The 9,490-nt window shown below is 40.9% G+C and overlaps 1 protein-coding gene across 1 annotated transcript in view; it reads left to right on the top strand.

Annotated features, from left to right (window-relative positions):
* Nucleotides 1-2,444: 2,444 nt before the first annotated feature.
* Nucleotides 2,445-9,490, top strand: part of RNF144B (ring finger protein 144B) — a 93,002-nt gene continuing 85,956 nt past the window's right edge. Inside the window, exon 1 of the mRNA XM_012643260.1 lies at nt 2,445-2,728. The gene's annotated coding sequence lies outside the window, so the exon portion shown is untranslated. The remainder of the gene's footprint in view (nt 2,729-9,490) is intronic.

Below are 9,490 nucleotides of genomic sequence, written 5' to 3'. Positions count from 1 at the left end.
AGTTCTTTCGGTATACCCCGGAGGCACCTCAGATTCTGTAGCATTGAAATCGAATCACCATCATTTCCCTTACCACTGCTTTTCTTTCATTGCCACTCTTAGCGGTGCCCGCAACCTGGGCTATTCTTTCTCTCTCATCCCCCACATCCAATCAGATACCAAGTCCCATCAATTCTGTTTCTGAAATCTCTCTCCATTGGTTTCCTTCCTTTGCATGTCAATTGTCACTACATTAGTTCAGGCCCTTATTTATTTATTCTGAATGCATCAGCTCTGGATTATGAAAAGCTTCACCTAGTCTCATGTCTAAGCTGCTGTATTAGCCGTTTGCTCTGCCTGGTTCATCCTTCTTCACCATCCCCACTTGAATACTTGAAGACTCAGATTTAAAGCACCTCCTCAGAGAAGCCTCCTTTGATTCTTTTCATCAGCTCCCTTCCTTTAGTTAAATTATTCTTCTCTATGCTCCCACGGGCACATCATGTCATTTCACTCATCACCTCATCCCACAGCTGACAACTATCGGTGCCCTGATAATTGATTTGTTTGTCTGACTTCCCTAGATTGAGAGGTCTTTGAGGAAAGAGACCATATCTAACTTTCTTTATCTTCCTAGCACCTAGCAGCTTGTCTGGGAGGAGATCAATAAGTGCTCAAGGGAATGAACATTCATTCACACTGCAGACCCCTTAGGCAGATCTGTAACAGTTGTTTGCTTAATAGTATAGCATTCAACATGTTTAGTTTTATTAAATTTTGACTGCAATTTAAAATAAATTTTGCATGGTTGAAAATAATCCGTGGCGAGGTTATTCAGTTTACAAAATATTTGTGACAACAGGCAGCATGATTATTGCTTAACCTATATTTTTATTCATGTTGGCAGCAGCTTCTTCCCTTATCCTGTTAACAAGAGATTATAACTTAATTGGTAATTTAAAAAGTAGACTCTATATTGAACTTTGGTTTAAGCCTCTGAAGATTTGCATCAACACTAATAAATAACCAAAGGTGCTTTGTTTATTTTTCCTAGTTCCCTTCCCTCAACAATGGTTACTATACCAAGAAAATTCCTTGAGGTAGATTATCTTAGAACCTAAGCCACTGCTAAATCTGAAGTTATACATCCTTAGGGGTGGTTTTCATTAACATGCACCTTTCTCATGTCACATATAATAGATTAGTTCTCACTCCAGCTCTGCCTGTGTCTGGGTTGGGCCAACCACCTGAATCTCCCTGAACATCAGTTTCCTTACCTTTAAAATTAGGTCGTTTGGGCTAAAATCGCTAGAAGGACTTTTCAAGCTCAAATATCCTTTGATTATATTACTTTGAGTCCCTACTGTGTGGGTTCTCTTACCCTTTTATCTCTCCTAATCTTTTCTCTTCCTTCCCCACTAGTAGGTTGGTCCTAGCATCACACATATAGATACACTGTGTTCTTTGGCACTTAGCTTTGACCTGGAAGTTTCCTTCAACATGGAGAGCTGAGAAGCAGTTTGCTTGTGTCGTTTGGAACTGTGCCTGCTGCTGCTACTTCAACTGGCATGCACAGATCCCTTTCACAAAGGGCTTGCGAGTCCCTTCCTTTTAGGAAGCACATTCCTGAGAGTGGTTGCAAAAGTAGAGTGAGGGTGCATAGTGAGCACAGAAAGATTCCTGTGTCAGAGCAGTGACATTTCTAAGTTGCAACATTGGACAGATTTAGGTTGGTGATTGTGACATATGCGGGGGGAGTATGGGGAGTTATAAACATCACACAAATTAAGTGTCCAAGGTTTTATAGTGAGGAAGGCACTTCACAGCAGCTCGCAGCTTCTGGATCATTTTGTTACATTTTGTTTAATTGAGGGTACAACCAGTTAAGTTACAAAGGACTTCAAGGGAAATCATTGTTTCATAAAGACGGGCCTCATTTTATTACGTAAACAAGACTGTTCCTGATTCGATTCACCTGCATTCTAATTTTATCATGAGAGGCAAAAGGACAAAACAGATACAAGCTGTTTTTTGATGGGAAGTGTTTTATAAGGCAGTTTTCTGGGGAGGCGGGAAGTCAGGTCTGGGCTGTCAGAAGTAGAAGAAAGAGATCTGAAGAGCTGGGAAGGGGTGAGAAGAGAGGTGGCTTGAGAGGATATGCACAGACAGGCAGCAGGCGCTGAAGGCCAAGAGCTGAACTGTCCCCGTCCGGGTTGAAGGGCACCAAAGGCTGCCGCCCGGACACGCTGCTCGGGATGCCTGCAGCAGCCGTCCCAGGAAAAGGAGAGAAAGGTCCTGACAAGTAGAGCGGGCGCTAGGAGGACTGGATGGCTGGGTCGCGCTGGCTGCCGGGTTCGGACAGGGTTAAGGCCATCACCTGCAGCTGAAGTGTGACCCAGATGGGAAGTAGGAAGTGCGGCGCCTTAGCTTCCTGTGTAAATAAACGCGCTGCCGCTGCTGCTGGCGAGCTGCGCCCCACGCCCGCGCGGCCAGGTTCCCGGGCACCGCAGCTGCCAGTCAAGGCAAGGAGGCGGGTAGGGACTCCTCCTCCTCCCCACCAATAGGTCTGGGAGCACGAGTCCTGTTGCAGTCCTGCAAAGTGTAAAGCTGTCAGCCGCAGAGCACGGAGGAAGAGGGAGAGAATGAAAGAGCTCCTCTTTCCCGGTGTGCGAGCAGCCCCGGCTGGCCATGCGCGCCAGGGAGGCTACTGAGACGCCCGGCGTCCCCAGGAACACAGATCTCCTGCCAGGTAGGTTTAGCGAGCTTTTTAAAGGCTGCAGGCATTGCAAAACAGGAATGGTGTTGGACTAAGGGAAGAGAAAAGGACGGGAGACTAACTATGACACCGTGATGTGGGGTTTTATTTTCTGCCCCTAGTGCTTAAACCATGCAGAATTGAATTCGTTCCTAATGCCTTAAACACCTGTTAACTTTTAAAAATAGATGCTTTTGTAAAGGTAAACAGAAAGCAGCTTCATTTCTAATGAAAGAATCTCTATGGAATGTATTGTAAAATTCAAGATTAGATCATACATCCCTATTTCTTAAGGGGAGACTAAAAGTTGGCATAATCTCGGATTATGCCAAATAACCTTTTGTTATTTGGAAATGCATAGCGATATGTTGACACACATAGCTATAAATAACATATTAATCGTGGAACCTTGGCCATACGTTAGAGTGACTATTTCATCAGGTAATTGCTGATAAAACAGTTAAACTCTGATTCTATAAGGCTATTCTCAAATTTAAGTTAAAATGAAATTGAAAATTGCTGTTTCAGTAGTGAAAAGGTATCTTTTGATTATCTGTTCAGGAGCACCTTTGGCTTTTCTTACTAGTTTCAGGGATTCTGCTGTAAGTCCACTCTTGATGCGTCTGCTCCTCACCTTCAGATTTCTCAGCAGTTAATTTCCCTCTCTGGGAGAATGTTCTTTATTCAGGTTTCCACTACAGACTGTCACTTTCTTATTGCTTTCTGCCACATGTATTTTATCAAAACATTAGCTCTGAGTCTCCTAATAGGATTATTAGTGTTCTTCTGATTTGGCGTTTCTGGGTGTTTATTAGAACACTGAGAGGTATGAATTAAAGGACAATGTACCTAACATTTCTGAAGCAGCAGATCAGGGGTGTCTATGCCCAGAAGCAAAATAAAAGAATTTTGGGATGACTCAGTTTTTAGGGTGTGGGTAAGAGGCAGAAGGAACCCAGCCAGTCTTAACTGAGTTTCTGGCTAATTAAAGTACTGGCTGCTACAGCTTTCACTGAGATGAACCTCTTGATCTCTGGTCCCTTTCACATCTAATTTCTCTGTGGGTCCCTCCTTCTCCTTATTTTATCCTTCCTTCTTAACCCTGGTCCTTTTCGTAAGGAGCAGTCCCTTCAGTATTTCTAAAACTATCTTGAGGATGAGAAAGGGGGAGAAAAAGAAAACTCTATAGCAGATCCACAAAGCTACTTGGACATAATTGTGTTATGGAATCCAAGGTCATGGTTTCACACAGCTCCTGCTCCTGCCCTTGTACACCTTTGACTGGTGTTTTATTCTTTGTGATGGGCATAAAGTTAGAAAAATGGTAAAGAAAAGAATAACACCTCTGTTTCAAAAGTAGCCTCTGATTAATTGTCTCAAGTGAAAAAATATAAGGCAAACATGTATAGTGAATGAGAAAAAGATGTCAAGTAACAGAATTGGGTTGCTTGGCTTTTTATTTAAGACAAACAACAAAACTCAACCAAAAAAACCCCAAACAAATCACCCTAGATAACTTGTTCCTACACTACTGTGCTGGAAGTAAGGTTTGAGTGTGGTCAAACACTGTCCATTTACCCAGAGTTTTACAAATATTTACAGTCATCTATGCCAAATATCTTTGTGCTGAGCTCCGAAGAACATTCTCAGCATTCAAAAGCCCCATTCTCATGAATGGTTTCAGTTCATTGGCAATTTAAAGGTATCCAGGCTTCCAAACTAGGTCAGCTTAAGACATGTCTTTTTAAAATAATCGGTTTTTGGGTCTCAGATTTATGAACCAGGTTTTTGGAGCCAAACTCTACAGAAAAGAAAGTATGCTCTCTCTAGAAAGAAAAAAAAAAATCTTATATTATCTACTTAGGAGGGCCATTTAGCTTCCTGGAAAACATTTTTCTCTTCAACAGTATGAATACTTTTAATCTGAGAAAGTATATTTAAGTTTCCGTCTTGAAAAGTCAGCATTTTAGACGTGTAGACACCTTTATATGTACGTCAGAGTCATTTCTCTGAAGTGTTTCTGCTAATCCTGGCTTCCGTGTCTCCCCTGGCTTTGACTTACGACATTGCTTTCTTGTTGAGTGAGGTTCTTAGTGTTTGAAATCTCCAGTTTGAGGTAGAGGTCAGAAATCATGCTGAACCCAGATGTTGGTGGAGGAACAAAGTCCGAACAGTTTTGGGACTAAGCCTACTTTGTGCAATTGATTATTTTGGATGTGGGAAAGGGGCCAAGCTGCCGCACAAGTCATGCTTTCCACTTTGGTCTTCAGAGAGTAGCTATCTGCAGCCATTGCTGCTCAGTACTGAGACATTTCTTTCAGGAATGCCTACTTTAATTTATAGAAGCTCTTTAGATACACCAAATTGTCAATATTTTCAGCTTTTGAATGGCTGGAATCGAATATAGATGAGAACGAGGCCTTAAATATTTTCTCTCCTCCATGTACAGTCAGAAAGGTTATCCACTCTACTATTGGGTGACTACTGTTTGCTGGGTGCTGTGCTAGATGCTGGGGATATAAAGATAGGATGTGGTCTCTGTCCTAAAGGAATTCTCATAAGCTTGGCAGTGACTTTGGACTAGAGTAGTAATTCCTAATTCACGTTGTTTTACCAGAGTATGAAAACTACTTTGATGTTATCTTGATCTTTTTTTTTTTTGGTCATGTTTTCCCAATGTCACTTGAGCACTAAATAATTTGAAGAGACGTAACAGCACATAAGTTTATTTAAATATTTTAATTTATTTTTCACCTTTAGGTGCATGTGGGAGGTCTTGGACTAGTGTTTTATTAACTTTGGCATTGATCGATGAGTACTTCTAAACCCAATGCATCATACTGTAGTATTTATTAAAAAATGGAAAACTATACATTAAAGAAAGTAAAAGTGACAATGCCTCTGTTAACGTGGAATGAAAAACTTCTCATTTATGATCGGATCCCTTTCTTGAATTGAAAACGCAACCTAGGGAAATACACTTCTCTTATTTACAGCTGGACATACTTCTGATCACATGGCTTGTAGTGTCTATTAAGAAAATACTTAGAAAATAATGTCTCATTGGCTTCTAATTCCTCTGCAGTCATGCTTTGAGTCCTAGCCCTTAGTCAACTTGTTCTTTGTCTTTCTTGGAAAGACAGAACATGACATTTGTCTCTTTGCTGGACTTGTGGCTGAAGCCATAAACCCACAAATTCTCTTGTATATGATTATGTGAAGTCATCTGTTGACAACCTCAACTAGTTTATCCTTTATAAGAAGAGACTGGGTTTAATCACCTAGCACCTAAAGTGTGGAATTTGGGTCTTTGCGGATTGACTTTGTTTCTTGCCTTAGGGATTCCTGTTATGAGAAATTGATTTGGCAAAGACATACAGGGATACACATCCTGCACCTTGCTCAGCATGGGGTGGAGGAGATTCCTTTTCCAAACTGATTTTAAATGTGTTTCTAATTGAAATTTCAATATGAAGCTCTTAACTTTCATAGGAGGGGGTAATATTTATACATATTTTTATTCATTTAGAAAAAAATTTTTGATTTAGATAATCATGCTTTAGTGACTGTAGTTTCCAGATAACGTCTTAACCCAAGAAATCAGCCTGTCTCTTGCTCTATGAAGCTCTCTGAAATACCACTTCTCCTTCATCTGTTAATTACATCATTGTCTGACCTGCCTTTGAGTGGCATTTCTTCCTGCGTCTGAGCTTTGTTGTTATGCCAGGCAGGGGGAAGAAAAATATTCAGCAGGGCTGTGTGAATAATTGTGGGAGGCAGGGGAACTCCTGATTCAAAAAGGAGTGGGCAGGGCACAGTGGTGTTGTTGAAGAGGGAGCTACCATGATGAATGTAAAGTTGCAATGCCAAAAATATCATTGAGCTGTTATTCTCATATTCTCTTCTACCTTCTTTGATAAGTTTGTATTATTAGGAAAGCTGGGAATGGATTTCCACCTCTTGAGCCTTACCCTATAGTATATAATGAGAACATGGAAAGAAGGCAAGAAAAAAGAAATATGCTTTTTAGAAAAAGGAACAGCATTTTGCAAATGTTACAGTGACATCCCAGATGACTTGTACTCTATAGGGTTTAGAGTTAGGTTAGCATAATATCATGTACCTTCTTGGCCATGTTAGCATATCTCCTCCAATATATATTTTGTAGGAAAAAATTACAATAGTTATAATGGACTTTATTCATAACCTCATTGTTCAAACAGCAGAGAGACTGTTCAGAAAACAATTCTTGCTAATATTGAAGATGCTCCTCCTTCCTGATGGAGTGTCTATTCTTTTTACCCACAAAAAAGGTTAATAGGGAAGTATTTGCATATTAGTTCCATTTTTAGAAGATAATAGTCTCCAAGTTGCAAAGTTATTGCCATCCTAGAAACTGTTGAGATGAAGATGTTAAAACTAAGGACTTGTAGACTGAAGTGCTTTTTCATTTCTTGCTTTCCTCTGAATGAAGCTGGGAAACAGTGGAGAAAACAGGAGTCCCCTTTCCCATCACATGGGGCACAGTGATAAACAATGTTTTACAACACTGCCACCTCGCAGGGCCTGAGGAGGTGAATATTTACTTCCTCACATCTAAGAACTAAGTATTTCCTAGGTTTGCTCATGCTAGAGAATATTTTCGAATCTATTTTCTCAAATAATGATAGAGTATTCTGTATGTGATACCATGTATGTACTCATTGGCCTTGAGCATTATTCTTTTAAAAAGTGATTAAATAGATATAAAATATACTTGAACAATTGCATTTTTCTGACTACAGGCGAGGCTGCCTATGTTTCCATTTGTTCATGTCTGATCTCTTAGGGTGTGTATTAAACTGTTGTGCCCTGGTTCATCTTGTCCCCAAATGACCAGAGAATGGGTCAGAGATGCAACCAAGGAGTAGATCGCCAGCACTGTCCAGTGAGGAGGTCTGCCATAGGTCCTTGCCTCACTTAGCACCAACACGCGTTGCCCGGCTCTTGTTCCTGCCACCATTCCAGCAGGTCTGCCTTCCATTCCAGATTGTACTGCGGGTAGAACTTCAGCAAATGGCTCATGGCTGATGATGGTCAGCACTTTATTAGACACAGTCAGTACCATTTTGGTCACTCATAGTTTCTGTTAGGAACATGAACCAGTAGCTAAATAAACCAGTCCAATGGGCAGAAGTACCAAGATCAACACAATACTAATTTTCAGATTGTGTTGCGTGAAAGCTGGCTGCCTTGCATGTCGTTCTTAGGTGGTATTGGGAGAGCTTTCTTAACAAGGCAGAGGTGGCACCTTTAGGTTGCTGCTTTTTTCTGCTCTACTGGAGTATTAGAGAGTATCTTTCCATTGTACAAGGCAACACTTCAGCCTCACCTCCCGACCACTTACCCTTGCTGAAAACCCTTCCCTCTGCTAGTTCCTCCCATGGTCACACATTCATATCTGCTGTTCCAGTGACTTCACAGCCATGGCTCAGTGTCTTGCAAGGGCATAGAAACATTTTGAGAGTATTCATGTGTCTCCTCTTCTGTTTTTTTCCCTTGAGTAACTCTTAGTTAGAGTCTCAGAGCATGGAATTAAGACCTCAGCACAGATCATGTGGATTTTTACTTATGTTAACATTTTGTTACATCAGTAATATCCAGTTGATTCATTCTGGTAGCTTTCTGTTTCTTAGTCTCTTTAGTTGTGCCTTAGCAATTTTTCTGAATGTTATACTTTTTGCATAATGATGTAAAAATCCCTAAATAACTAGATACGTATCCTAATAAAACATTATCCTTTCAAATTCCATCATCTTTTTGTGCCAGGGAATAACTGTTTTGATTTTGGATAGTCAAACAGGCATAAACTACATTAGTTAAAAATACTTTGAATGTTAGCTCTCCCACCCTCTGCATTTTGGGAGCAGATTGCTTTTTCAGGCCGCCAGCAGAATATGAAAATTCCTTATACATCCTGTGCTTCCAGCACAGCTTCTGAAGTCTTCCTTTCTTTGGCAATTCTAATGAAAACGCATGAGGGAAAAAGTGACTTTCATGTTCCTTCCTATCAGATAGTACTTCTCGTATAATGAGCACTTTACAGTGCAGGAGATACAACAGGTAGAACTACTGGTTCTCTTTCCTGGTGATTTGGTGCAAAATCAGATTTTTAGAGTGGTGTTCCTTCCTTACATGACCCAGCCAATCTGTCCTGTTTTATGGTTAGGTATAAGTAAGCAAGTGATACCTGCCACCAACCTTGGAAAGTTTAAAGCTGAAGGCAGCTGTCAGGTTTCTCTTCTTTCCGACGTACCGCTTGCATTCTCTGCCAAAATTCTTTTCCCAAGGGGCTCTTGACACCCAGTGAGAGACACAGTCACATCTGTAATAACTGCAAAAGTAATTATTATTGCTACCTTTTAAAAGCAAGTGGTAAGGTGGATAATTCAAGTGGCTTTCTTATTTTAGTTAAAAATGCGAGGTATGAGGAGGAACAAGTTGAGCAAGCCCCAGTGGGAGTGAGTTAGCGTCTCTCTTGAATGAAGACTTTTCTCAAATCCTGGAGGGGAGTGGGTGGGAAATGCCTGTGCTCCCTTGAAGGTGTGGCCCCATGGGAGGGACAAAAGGAGCTGGGAGCAGTCACCAATCCTCAAGTTTCAGAGTTTCACGCCATTTATTAAGAAGTTTGGTATCTCCAAATTCTTTTCCACAGAGGTTGCACTAATTTGCAGTCCCACCAGCAGTGTAAGAGTGTTCTTGTCTCTCCACATCCTC

This window comes from Propithecus coquereli, unplaced genomic scaffold (genome assembly GCF_000956105.1).
Source record: "Propithecus coquereli isolate 6110/MARCELLA unplaced genomic scaffold, Pcoq_1.0 Scaffold194, whole genome shotgun sequence".
Taxonomy (NCBI): Eukaryota; Metazoa; Chordata; class Mammalia; order Primates; family Indriidae; genus Propithecus; species Propithecus coquereli.
This window is presented reverse-complemented; position numbering and strand designations above follow the sequence as displayed.